General features: G+C 42.7%; 1 long non-coding RNA gene across 2 annotated transcripts; it reads right to left on the minus strand.

The window, feature by feature from the left end:
• Positions 1–11,776: 11,776 nt before the first annotated feature.
• LOC138845052 (uncharacterized) lies at positions 11,777–13,259 on the minus strand. 2 transcript variants are annotated; one of them, XR_011381787.1, is made up of 3 exons: positions 13,107–13,193; positions 12,360–12,412; positions 11,777–12,083 (listed from the first exon to the last, which is right to left on the minus strand). It is a non-coding gene; the product is annotated as an uncharacterized lncRNA (long non-coding RNA). The 2 variants fall into 2 exon arrangements; XR_011381786.1 differs by lacking the exon at positions 12,360–12,412 and having other exon boundaries at positions 13,107–13,259.
• Positions 13,260–13,693: the final 434 nt, after the last annotated feature.

The following is a 13,693-nucleotide window of genomic DNA, read 5'->3' on the forward strand; positions in this document are numbered from 1 at the left end:
AGATTATTTATTTGAAAGTCAGAGTTACAGAGAGTAAGTGAGAGACAAAGAGAAAAACATTCCAACCACTGGTTCATTCTCCAGATAACCACAACAGCTAGCTCTGGGGCCAGGCCAAAACCAGGAGCAAGGAGCTTCTTCCAGGTCTCCCATGTGGGTAACAAGGACCCAAGTACTCCAGCCATCTTCCACTGCTTTCTCAGGTGCATTAGCTGTGAGTTGGACAGGAAGTGGAGCAGCTGGGACTTGAACCAGTGCCCATATAGAATGTCGGCATCACAGGTGGCTGCTTTACCCATTACGCCACAGCACCGGCCCCCTAAAGTTTTCATTTTTAACACAAATGACTATCTACAGTAGATATGTCCAGAAATTCTAGTTATCTAAGGGAATGCTACATATCAATAGGAAAGAACAACTGATGAACAATATGGATGGATCTCAGACACGAAGCTGTGTGAAAAGAAGACAAAAAAGAAAGTACATGGTTATGATTCCATTTGTATGAAGACATAAAAAATACAGATCCACTTATTAGGCAGGTGATAGAAGGTGTAAGTCCATATCGGAGAGCGCTACAAGTGTTCCATAACTTGATCATGGTGACATGATTTATTGGTGATGACACAAGAGAAGGAGAAGCACAATTTATGAGGCTGGTCGATTAGGATTCATGTCCTTCACTGTAATTTACACCTAAAGAAAACTAAAGGTGAGGGAGTGTGCAGGGAGGAGTTGACACAGCAGGCAGGTGCCACTGCCACTTCCCAAAGGCCTTTTGTGCGAAGTCCGCCCTTGGCTGTCACGCTTGAGCTTGGATTTGGCAGTGTTTTCATCATGCCCAGATCTTAGGAACAGTTTTCTGCACCTGAGTGGCTTCTGCTTCTAATATGGTTGATGCCGAACACCTGCTCTCCTTCTGGGAGTCTGGAATTGTGGCGCGTGCCAGACAGAAGCTGCTTTGTGACCCGCCTCCAGTGAAAAGTCTGGGTGCTGAGTCTCTAACGAGCTTCTCTGGCAGACAGCACTTCTCTGGAATAAATAACAGTCAGGAATGCAGCTATTTGTGAGTTTTTCTACTGAATTATCTAATATGAGAGTAGCTGAAAATTCCTGGCACAGGGATGATGTTAGGAAACTAGATTTTCTTGTTGTTTTACAGTTAAATTTTAACACTTGAAATGTAATACTTCTTCTTGTTCCTATTCATTTCACTTCTTTTGAAAAGTGCGTGCCTGAGTTGAGAAAGCGGATCTCCCACATGGAGAGTAAGCCCTGAGGAGGAGAATGAGCAGCCTTGGTTCCATAAGGAGGGCTCAAGGAGATGAGCAGCCTAATCCATGATTTTGAACTTGAGAAAGGTATGTGGATGTCCACGTGGGGGCGGGGCAGGAGTGTCCTAGCTCTACTAAGTATTCTACCAGGTAGAGAAGTAGACTTGGGGGCAGAGTTATTGGCAGTGGTGACGAGACGCGAGTTCAATACAGGAGGTCCAACCACGTAATTAGCAGTATGAAGGATAAAGGGACATAATACTCTTACCGTAACAACGTTCGTTACAAATACAGAAGTGTGTTATTGGATTTGGACTGGATGTATATTTGTCATCTTCCATATACACATGTAGATATATGCTGCATGCACACCTCTATGAGACGTGTGTACTGAATAGACAGGGAATAGAAACAGGCTAATAACACAAAGCATAATTAGCACACACCATTGGTTTCTATAAAATTTTTTTTCCACTACAAAGCAACAGGCCTCATTAAAGAAATGGCTAATTTTAGAACTATGACCTAAACTTCATGTGATTTTGGAACATCACTTTTGTCAGAAAGTAAGAAATTACTCCAACACTATGGTGATATGTTAAAAGTAAACATCAATCAACTGGGACTTCCACTAATGAAACCATAAAGAGTTGAGGATTAAAACAAGTAGTTGTGTTAATGGATTACATCCCACAATTAAAAACGAGAAACTGCAAACCCCGAAGGACTTAAACATGAATGCATTGAAAGTGTAAGGAACAATACCTTTCTCTTATGGTTCACTTCTATAACATTGTTATAAGTTTAAAGGAAGTGGTGAAGTAATTTTAAAATGGAGAATCCGGGCACACAGTCATGGACCAAATGAACAGACTAACATTGCCAGTCATGGGACATATTGGACTCACACGCCCTCCAGGAGGGAGAGTCAAGAGGGCAGGATCACTTCTGTGTTGTTCCTGACAAAGGTACAGAGCCTTAGTGTAAACACAGGGAAAGGTTAAACACAACCCGATTGAGTGGCACTTGTAAGGGTAAACACAAACCACAGAAGGGAAAAATAATTCCAAAAAAAGAGTGAGGAGACTCCTTCCTTCCTTACAGCATTTACTTTATAAAACTTAGAATTTTAGGTTCTTTCTCTGTCTCTGAAATATCTGTAAATCTTGAAAACTAAATAAATCTCTTCTGGGTTTACAGATTAAGGGCTGGGTTTCTCAAAGGTGGGAGCTACCTCTTTGAAAGGTATTCATCAACCAAGAGAGCACTCTGCTTCTGGGGAAAGGTAGCAGGCTAACTTAGAAGGGCACCTCACTCTAAGTTGTACAATCACCTCTAGTCAGAGACATAAGGACTTCATTTTTCTTTCTGATATAGCCAATTAGCAAGCACAGAAGGTTCCTTCCACCATGAAGTGAATTTGGGATGGACTATTTGTAACAAATGCTGCTGCCAAGCCACTAACTTGAGGTCTAGTTACTGTTTATAGAACATGTATGCAATGGATTGCACCTGCTTGCCATTTAAAAGGGTAAGATTTTTCTCTTTTCAATTTCTTGTGATGTAAATCATACTCTGGTTTGTTATTCAATAAGAAAAGTTAAACTATTTTGTTTCTCTTCTAGCTTTATGGAGAAGTTTTCCATATTAGGAGGATGACCCGTAATCAGAGAAAGCATAAAGATCATGATACCAAAGGCTGTAGAGATGATGTAGGTCAAAAAAACAAACAAAAACAAAATGATCACGACTAAATGCAATGTGAAATTCTAGACTGTTGAAGAGTTCAGTGGCTGCCAGATATTAGATATTAGTAGTATACTGATGTTATTTTTCTTATGTTCTTGGTTTTATCAAAGAAAATGTTTGGAAAAAATACTATTTATAATCTTTCATTATTTTCAAATCGTGCAGTAAAAAGTTATTTGTATTGTATCTTTTGTAAGTTTGAGATGCTTTCAAAGTTAGAATGGGAAGGCATGTAGAGAAAGAGGAGACACCTGCATATTCCTCAAGAAATGTAAGATTTGTTAAAATTTCTCAAGTATTTTTTAAAAGGACAGATAATGGATACTGTTAAAGTTCCACTGTGTCTCCTCACTTGTATATTAGTTAAGATAGAGAACAATAGTGTGTTATATAAGTCTTAGATACGTAAGTGGTATCTTACATACAGATACATACATGGCTTTTTAAACTAATGTTTCTTGAGATTTATGATTTTTTACATCTTGCCAAATTTTATTTTAACAGCAGTGTTGTATATGCCAGTTTATACATTCCCCTACTGAGAAACAAGTTTTGATTTTTCCAAGTATTACAGATGCTGTTGAAGCGTTACATAAAGATTAACAAAAGTCTCCTGGGGTAGCCCTAAGGTAAGGCTTTAATTTTTCCCTTGGTTGACATGGGGCATATGAGAGTTTTTAATTATTGGAACATTTATTGATCAATTTTAATGTTATATACTATCATTTAAAAAGAGAAAGAAAATCATTATTACACTCATGTACTTTATACATTTTAATGTATACATGGGGGAAGTACAGTGAGGTTTTTGAGAAAAGCTTTATCTTGAAAAACAGGCAACTTAAGTAACTCACTGGAAGATTTTGTATATATGCTCAAGGAATATTTATATAATGCTATGTAAATACTCATTAAGAGTACATAGGTGTACATAGTCTTCTAAAATAATTGCATAAAGAATTTAAATTTGAGTTTTTTTGAGACAATGGAAGAAAATAAGCAAGGTACTAACTCTTAATTTATCATGTAGGAAAATGTTTGAAATTAGTTTCTGAATCAACGTCTAAAATCATTTATTAATTTATCCATGCATCCATGCAAGCATTCATACATTTCACTCAACAAATAATGTACTTACTTATGTTTATTTTAGTATCTTATATATGCAGTAGAATATTGGAGGTCAAACAAAATCTCTGGCTGCAGAAATCTTGCATTTTGATAAGGAAAATAACCAATAAACTACTGAATCAGTAACTGTCCAATGGTCAGGTGATGCTAGGTGCTATGGAGAATATAGAGTAGCTGGAGTGAAGGTGAAGTGGTGGCTGCTCACTCACACACAGGGAAGAAAGAATATTCCAGGGAAGAGAAGGGCAGTACAGTGGCCCCCACTCTGACCCCTGCCCCATCCACAGAGCATCCTAACAGCCCCAGAGAATACCCGAAACTCTGGAGACTACCAAGTCCTCCATACTGTACGCTTTCACCCTGTATGTGGTGCCTCAACATGCACTGTGGGCATAACTTTTACATTTTGAAATGCAGCACCAAATTATGCATAGAAGATTCTGTTTTACCAAAAACCTGAGCAACTGAAGCAAAGCAAAGAATGTTTGTTCTCTGTAAGTTTAGAACTCGCATCTTTTAATTCAAAGGAAGCACTTTATGGCTTCTCTTTGGCATATCCAAATCGCGATTATCACTACTCCTGTGCTTTGGGGCCATTAAGAAATAAAACAAGTATTACTTGAAGACAAGCACAGCCAAAACACAACAGTTCACCTGACAACCAAGACGGCTGCTAAGTGATTCACGGTGGGAAGCAGATATGACCTGGATATATTCACGATGGAATGACTCAAGTCCCAGGTGGGGCAGAACAGCACAGCTTAGGAAATTTGTCATGCTAATTAGAATGGTGAACAACTTACAATGTATGAACTTTTCCAGGAGTTTTCCATTTCCTGTTTCAGGCCATAGTTGGCAGCAGGTAGCTGAAAACTCAGAAAGTTGCAGATAAAGAGGGGTTAATATGCAGAGGTTCTGAGCTCCAATTGCACGTGTGTGTTGAAGCGAGTCTTTAGATAGCGACAAGGACACTAGCCACATTGCAGCTGAATGGGCACAAGCTGTCCCAGAAGACGGGGTAAAGGAAGGAAAGGAGAAGGAAGCCAAGTCATGGAGAACATGAGGGAAAAGTGTTGGCTTTTACTCTGAAAAAGCTGGAAAAAGCTAAAAAGTTTGGTCAAAAATTAACACAAACTGACTTACTATTAAAATATACTCTTTGCTGTCATGTTCAAAACAGACCGCATGGAAATATGGAGGAATTGTATGAACACACTGTGGTAACACTGCTAGTGACTTGGATTAGCATGGCCAGAAGTGTGCTGAATTCATACTATGGTACAGACATGGTTTGAAGGCAGAGATGAGGGGTCAAGAGAATGCACAAAATCAACCATGAAATCAAGGCTTAAGGCTTGAGCAACTGAAAAGACCAAACTTGGCTTTATTCGAGTTTGACAGGAGAATCTAATCTTAAAGGTCATCTTAGATCAGTAGAACAATAAGTCTTATCTATCCCCTGCACACATATTAGTGACTAATACTTTTTAGCAAGATAAATTAAGAGATGGAAAAACCTGTTGAGTAGTTGATGCCAGCAAGGCTGCCTGACTTTACATGAACTGAACAAACATTTTGGCTCATCAGGCCGAGTATCTTCTGAACGGCACATGGAGGAAACTATTCAGAATTCTGGAGATCAGTCATAAGCATCAGAGGGAAAAGTGTGAAAAACCTCCTCCCCAGACTGGTTTTATCCAGTATTTGATTAAGATGGCAACTAATGGCAAGAGACAAATAGAAAAGACAAGATCTGTCATCTGCAAACCTTGTCACCAGACAATCTGAAAAGACATTTGCACTCAGAGTAACATAATATCAATGTAATACAGACTAATGATCACCAAAACACTATACAGGTGGCTTTTGTCTAAGTCAACTATTAAATGAGTTAGAAACACTTTCCCCGCTTCTTCCTTCTCTCTATCCCCCACCCCCTTAGAGGCCAGTAAAACAGCATTTCTTGTAGTATGTAAAGTATAAAAAAAAAAAGAAAAAAACCACCCTGTCTGCTGTTACTGCAGCGAGAATATGGCTGGAGCAACAATTAACTTCTGTGACCTTCTGAATATCAGTTAGAAACACTGAATTTCTTGTCACTGTCACAGAAAAATGTCAGGTGTCATGATGAGGAAACTTAACTCACCATCATGGTGAACAAAAAAGGGAAGAACCATTTATAGTAATTTCTATGAAAAAGGGTAAACATTGAGTCTGATAATGGTCTAAGATTAATCTGTTTGGGTATCAAGATACTATATTGGAGGGAAAAAAGTGGTGATGCTAAAAATTTTGTGACTAGAGACACCAAGTAAAAATGACTTGACCACCAACTGAATTTTTAATCAGTATTGATGTTAACACAGACATTATGTGTAACTAGGACATCATGTTTGCATTACTGACTTCACCATGTTGTAACTGGCTATGGGAACCTTCAAAATCATGTCAACCTTTCTAGAGCTAAGAAGTGAGCAGGAGTAGAGGCCAGTGTTATGGTGCAGGTGGCTATGCCACCACTTGTGATGCGAGCATCCTACATCAGAGTGACAGTTTGAGTCGCAGCTGCTCCACTTCCAATGAGGCTCCTTGCTAATGCACCTCAACAAGCAACAGAAGATGGCCCCCAAGTACTCGGGCCCCTGCCACTCACATGGGAGACCTGCATGGAATTCCAGGCTTCTGGCTTCAGCCTTGATCAAGCCTGGCTGTTAAGACCATTTGAGGGAGTGAACTAGTAGATGCAAGATCTTTCTCAGTCTCTCCCTATCACTCTGCCTTTCAAATAAATAACTCACTTTAAAAAAAGAATTAAGCAAAATTAAAGTCTGCAATTTAGCAAGACATTGTTACCTTGAGTAAGCAAACGTCTGGGTGTGACTTTGGATCTCCATAACCTACCGTTTCAATCATCTGATATGTTCCATACATAACAAGAAGTGTTCCTGAGAGCCAAGGAGTTCTCACCCATCTTGACTTCAATAACTCTTCTCTTTTAGAGCGCTGAGAACCACAAAGAGCTTTTGCATGTGTGGGTTGTAGCAGTACTTATTGATATGTACTATATTTGAAAAGAAGGTTAAGATATTTATATATTAAAATATAATAACTACAATGTGATTATCAAACATTAATGAAAAGAATTATTTTCAATAGTAAAGTGAAGAGGGGGCAGCATTATGTTACCTAATTGTTACCTAATTATGTTACCTAATCACCAATATTTTTAAAGCGTGGCTTAAAAGGCAACTTGGTTCTTACCTCTGACTGGGCATTAAGTCTGTTGTGCATTGTTTTATTTAAAAAATAAATAAAAAATAAAAAAATAAAGATTTATTTATCTGAAAGTCAGAGTTACAGAGAGAGAGAGAGGTCTTCCATCTGCTGGTTTACTCTTCAACTGGGCACAAAGGCCAGAGCTGTACTTGATCTGAAGCCAGGAGCCAGGAGCTTCTTTCAGGTCTCCCACAGGTACCCAAAGGAATTGCGCCATCTTCCACTGCCTTCCCAGGCCATAGCAGAGAGCAGGATAGGAAGTGGAACAGCCAAGACTCAAACGGCACCCATATGGGATACCAGCACTGCAGGCAATGGCTTTACCCATTACACTACAGCGCCAGCCCCCATCTTCATTGTACTGCAAAAGTCTGACACATGAATGCCACTAGAAAAAAAATAATTTTAATAGTCAAGTAATTAGCTATTTCTCTTTGTGATTCAGCACAACCAATAAGTAATAGCTTTTTAAAAACTGATTGCACTGTGTAATCTGTAAACACATCCATAAATTTCTCATTCTCTTTAAAACTCATTGATCTTGGGGTCAGCACTGTGATGTAGCAGGTAAAGCTGCCACCTGCAGTGCCAGCATCCCATATGGATGCCGGTTCGACTCCCTGCTGCTCCACTTCCCATCCAACTCTCAGCTATGGCCCAAGTCCTTGGGCCTCTGCAGCCATGTGAAAGGACCAGAGGAAGCTCCTGACTCTGGACTTTGGTTCAACGCAGCTCTGGCCAATGTAACCATCTGGAGAGTGAACCACTGTCGCTCCCCGTCTTCATGGGGGAACGACACAGGACCCTGCGCTGTTCTTTCGTCTGCTCGGCCCTCCCCGGGTTTGCTGCTGGTTCTTCCTGGGTTGGCTACTATCCCTTCCACCTCCGTGGAAGGGCAGTTCCCCCTGGCTGCATTCCCCACTTCCGCAGGGGAGCGGCACACCGCCGGCCGGCTCTTCTCGGGGGCTGCACAGGTGTTCCTTCAGCTAGATGTTCCTGGTGCATGCCGTCTCTCTCCTCCTTTATAGTCCTCCTCCGCCAATCCCAACTCGGCTGCCCACACGCCGAGTACGCTGCTCTCCAATCAGGAGCAAGTCCTACAGTTAATTGGTTGAACTGGAGGCAGCTGTGCGGAAGCTGTTTACTTCTCTCCCAGCGCCATATTGTGGGAGAGCAGATGCATAGAATAAGTCTTAATTCCAGTAACTCAGTCTAGTCCGGTTTGCTCCCCACAGATCCCCCTTTCTTTTTATTTTTGGCGTTGATACGCGCCTGTCTTCGGTGTCCCGCGGCACACACTCTGCTCTACTTGCTAGAGTTGCCACAGGCTCTTACAAGTCCTATCAATCAGGAAAACCGAATCCGGGTCCTCTCTTCGCCATTGTGAGGAGGTTTTTAGGCGCTGATGCGTGCCTGTGTTCGGTGCCCTGCAGCGCATGCTCTGCTCTGCTAGAACTGCCTGCAGGTGCTTACAAAACCTATCAGGCAAACCGAATCCAAGCCTTCTCATTGCCGTATTGTGGGGGAGACTTATTAGTGTTGGTTTGTGCCTATCTTCGGTGACCTGCAGCTCATACTCTGGTCGAGCTGCTTGCTGGCGCTTACCGCCTTAATTAGGCAGACCGAATCCAAGCTTTCTCATTGTTGTATTGTGGGGAAGCCTTACTGATGTTAATTCGTGCCTGTCTTCTGTGACCTGCGGCGCATAAGCTGCTAGCTGCCCACAGGTGCTCATCGTGCTCATCGCCTCACTTAATCAGGCAGACCGAATCCAAACTTTCTCGTTGCCATGTTGAGGGGAGGCCTTTCTATTTCTCTATTTCTCTATCTCCGGGCATTCCTATTTCTCCCATTTTACTTCTATCTCCCAGCATTCTTATTTCTCTCATTTTATTTCTAAACTTCTATTTCTCTTATCCCTGCAGCTTCCCGGCGCCTCGCCCTGCCGGCAGCTTCCCGGCTCTGCGCCGCTTCAGCCCGCGCCTCTCTCATCTGTGCGGCTTTGCGGCTCTGCGTGGCTTGGCGCGGCTCCGCACACTCCGCGGTCTCCGCGCTTAACCCTTTCGCGTCTGAACCACGGCCTCGCGCCAGCGCCCCGTGCTCTCTCTGCACGCGGCGGCTTCCGCGAATGTTTCCGCCACCACCGGCATTCAGTCCAAGTTCCCCGGACTAACCTGGCGAATCCTGGCGGCCCACGTCTCTGCCTCTGGTTCCAGATCTTCGCCTCTTGCTCCCCGGGGTGACTTGAATTCCAAGGTGGCTTATATCTCCGCCTCGGCCTGCACTCGCGGCTTCATCCTCCCTAACATTTTTCTCTACCCGGTATGTTTCCTTAAGTTTTCTTCCAACAATATTCCTCTCATTTCTCCTGGCTTCTCCCCACAGTCCGTATCCGAGTCCAAGCCTCCTCCAGGTTTCACTTTCGCTTTCAGTCTCCTAGCTTCCCCGCCATAGTCCGCATCCGAGTCTATGAAAGCTTTCACTTTCGCTTTCAATCCTAACTTCTTTCCCACAGTCCATATCCGAGTCTATGCCTAGGCTTTCAATAGCTTCTTCCGGCACCTAGGCTCTTTGCTAGTCTCTCTCTCCGGTATTTTCCCTAGGCTGTTTGCTAGTTTCTCTCTCCGATATTTTCCCTAGTTCTTCCCGTTTCTTCCCTCCTAAGTTTCATATCCGTCCTAAGTTTCCTATCCGAGCTAGGTTTCCTATCCGAGTCAGGTTTCCTATCCGAGCTAGGTTTCCTATCCGAGTCACGGCACCATTATGTCGCTCCCCGTCTTCATGGGGGAACGACACAGGACCCTGCGCTGTTCTTTCGTCTGCTCGGCCCTCCCCGGGTTTGCTGCTGGTTCTTCCCGGGTTGGCTACTATCCCTTCCACCTCCGTGGAAGGGCAGTTCCCCCTGGCTGCATTCCCCACTTCCGCAGGGGAGCGGCACACCGCCGGCCGGCTCTTCTCGGGGGCTGCACAGGTGTTCCTTCAGCTAGATGTTCCTGGTGCATGCCGTCTCTCTCCTCCTTTATAGTCCTCCTCCGCCAATCCCAACTCGGCTGCCCACACGCCGAGTACGCTGCTCTCCAATCAGGAGCAAGTCCTACAGTTAATTGGTTGAACTGGAGGCAGCTGTGCGGAAGCTGTTTACTTCTCTCCCAGCGCCATATTGTGGGAGAGCAGATGCATAGAATAAGTCTTAATTCCAGTAACTCAGTCTAGTCCGGTTTGCTCCCCACAAACCACCAGATGGAAGACCTCTCTCTGTCATGCTCTCTGTTGCTCTCTCTCCCTCTCTCTCTACTTCTGCCTCTCTGTAACTCTGGCTTTCAAATAAATAAATCTCTTGAACTCATTGGTCTCTCACTTCCAATGTTTCTTTCATCACAAATTATTTTGTCTACTGGCAAATTGGCAATTTGGAAAATATTGGTTTATTCAGTCAAATGGATCTTCTAAATGTTGACCCATTGCACTACGTAATATCAAACACTACATTTTAATCTCTCTAGTGATAGCTTCAGCATATAAAATGTGAAACTGTCTTGTATTTGTTACAGTGTACTGAAAAACAATTAGTGTTACTGGCTTTGGATGGAAACTGCCTCCACCATTATGGGCATCATTGTTCAAAGGCACCAATTTTTCATTGGATAAACCCGTAAAGACATCCAATTGAGGAAAGGACAGTACAGCCAAGTTCACTTCTCAAAGGAACATGCTATAGTGAAGAATGTGATTAGTAAAGGGAGAAGTCCCTTGTACACATAAGCAGGTTGCTCTATTCCTCAAAGGGACATGGGGACAATGCCTATGTGTTCCAGGCATCATGACTGTCTCCAGCTCAGGCAAAGCCACTGATCATCGCCGCCTGTTATATAGTGCTCCCCACTGGAGAGTCCCCCTGTGGGTACATAAACAGTCTATGCTGCTCCTAGAAGGAATTACATTTGGGGGTTTAACGTACTCTGCAATAGGCTCATGGAGCACCCAATACTTGGGGGTCCAGGCCATTTTTCCAGGATCATCCATATTTTATCAATGTGAAATGGCAACAGTATGTGTGGTAGTGAGATAAGCACTGGGCTCACTTTGGTAAACATACTGCTGATTTGATAGGAGTTTGTGGGAGCCTGTCAAGAGGCAAAATACTTGTGAACTCAACAAGGGACACTAGAGGGCGTGATCTTCCAAGAAACGAGCAGCAGCTGGAGGTAAGCAGAAGGCTCCAGCACTTAAAATGAGCAGAGGATCCCGACAGCGCCACTGATGGAGACCCACACCCCACAGCAACACTGAGAGGTTACGTCCTTACCTCGGAAGGAACGCTGGAGAGACACCATGGAACAAGCTTGTAGTGATTAAGATTTATTTTATTCGTTTGAAAGAGTTACAGAGAGAGGTCTTCCATCCGCGGGTTCACTACCCAGATGGCCGCAATGGCCGGAGCTGCGCTGATCCGAAGCCAGGAGCTTCTTCCAGGTCTCCCATGTGGGTACAAGGCCCAAGGACATGGGCCATCTTCTACTGCTACCCCAGGCCATAGCAGAGAACTGGATCGGAAGAGGAGCAGCGGGGACTAGAACCGGCACCCATACGGGATGCCAGCATTTCAGGCAGTAACTTCACACACCACGCCACAGCCCCGGCCCCTGTAGTGATCTTAAATAAGAGCAGAGAATGACAAGAAAGTGTGATCTTTATCATCCTATAATTGCTTCAGTACCATTTTTTTTCCCTGTTTTTAATGTATGCTTCCAGTAGTGCAGCTAATTGGAACCGGACATAAAAAGAAACAAAAAATGTTATTTTAACTGGTGGAGAGAAGCTAGATGAGCAGAGCTACATGATGGTATGTGGAAGCGATTTTTTTTATAATGCCTAGCATAGGATTCTTTCTATGGAAAAGATGAAAACCAGAATTTGCTGAATACAGACCTCGTCACCCCACCTGTTGCTGACGCTATGTAGTATCTGGGGAAAGGTGGTATCTGTTGAACATATAGAGAGGGTAACAAATTTAAACCAATGTCTGATCAAGTGTTAACACTAGTAATGACGGAAAGATGAAACTGAAAGAGGAATTGTGGGTTTATTGCAAGAATTAAAGGAAATCCAGGCTTGTGTAAAGGATTCCTCATGATGAGAAGATGAGGGTCTAAGACCCCAACGGTTAGAATGCATATGCAAACCTACTTCGCTAAGAAGCTGGACTTTAGTAGTTAGGTTATGTCCTTGATCTGGTTACATTTTTTTCCTATTTGTATTGCTAATGGAAATTAGTTGGGTGAGTAACATTCTCAACAAACAGGGCAAGAACTTCCCGCTACTGAATAGTGGTCAACAGGGTAATAAGCAGAAAATGTCAGCAGGAAAAGAATGTGATTAATGCTGAGATAGAAATTTAGAAAACAGAAGACATAGCTCAAGAACATGGGTTTAAGGAAACGGAAGTGAAAATCTCATGTTTCTCAGAAGTATGCTCCAGCTTTTTTTTTTTTTTTTTTTAACAGATTTTTTGATTTAAAAGCAGGGCAGGTGGTGAGGGTGGTGGCAGGGGGTGGGAGGAGAGAAAGGGGAGGTAAGAGATCTTCCTTCAGCTGATTCACTCCCCAAATGACCACAAAGACTTGGGCAGGGCTAGGCTGAACCCAGGAGCCCCAGAACTGTAGCTCGTTCTCCTACCTGGATGGCAGGGCTCTGAGTATTCGCGTGATGTTCTGCTGCCTTCCCAGGCACTTTAGCAGAGAACTGACTCGGAAGCAAAGCAGCTGGGAAATAAACCAGCACTCACATGGCATGCCTGCTTGGCAAGCTGCAGCTTAACTCACTGTGCCACAACTCCAGCCCCTGCACCGTATTTTTAAGTTGTAGGAGTTCTGTTTAATAATAGTTTACCCTTAGATAATCAACAAGTTCATAGTTCCTGATATAATCTCACCTGTATCAAATACCATATTTAACTATTTAAACTCCACAGCATATTATTTTACAACAGCCATAAAGCAAAACTAACACACGTAGCTGGCAAATTTTTCAATTTATTTTTAAGATTGAGGTTTATTACACGGACATCATTTAAAATGACTCCAATATTTTTAAAAATTCTTAGTCTTTAGAATACTCTTCTCTCCTCTCCCCTTTAACATGATAATTTGTGATAAAAATACTCTCTTGCCAACAAAGCTAGCTCTCTATCACTATCAAAAATATCAGATTTTTAATCTGAAAGGCAAAAAATGTAAAAACCTCAAAGTAACTGACAATATGAG

Source organism: Oryctolagus cuniculus, chromosome 13, assembly GCF_964237555.1.
Source record: "Oryctolagus cuniculus chromosome 13, mOryCun1.1, whole genome shotgun sequence".
Lineage (NCBI taxonomy): Eukaryota > Metazoa > Chordata > Mammalia > Lagomorpha > Leporidae > Oryctolagus > Oryctolagus cuniculus.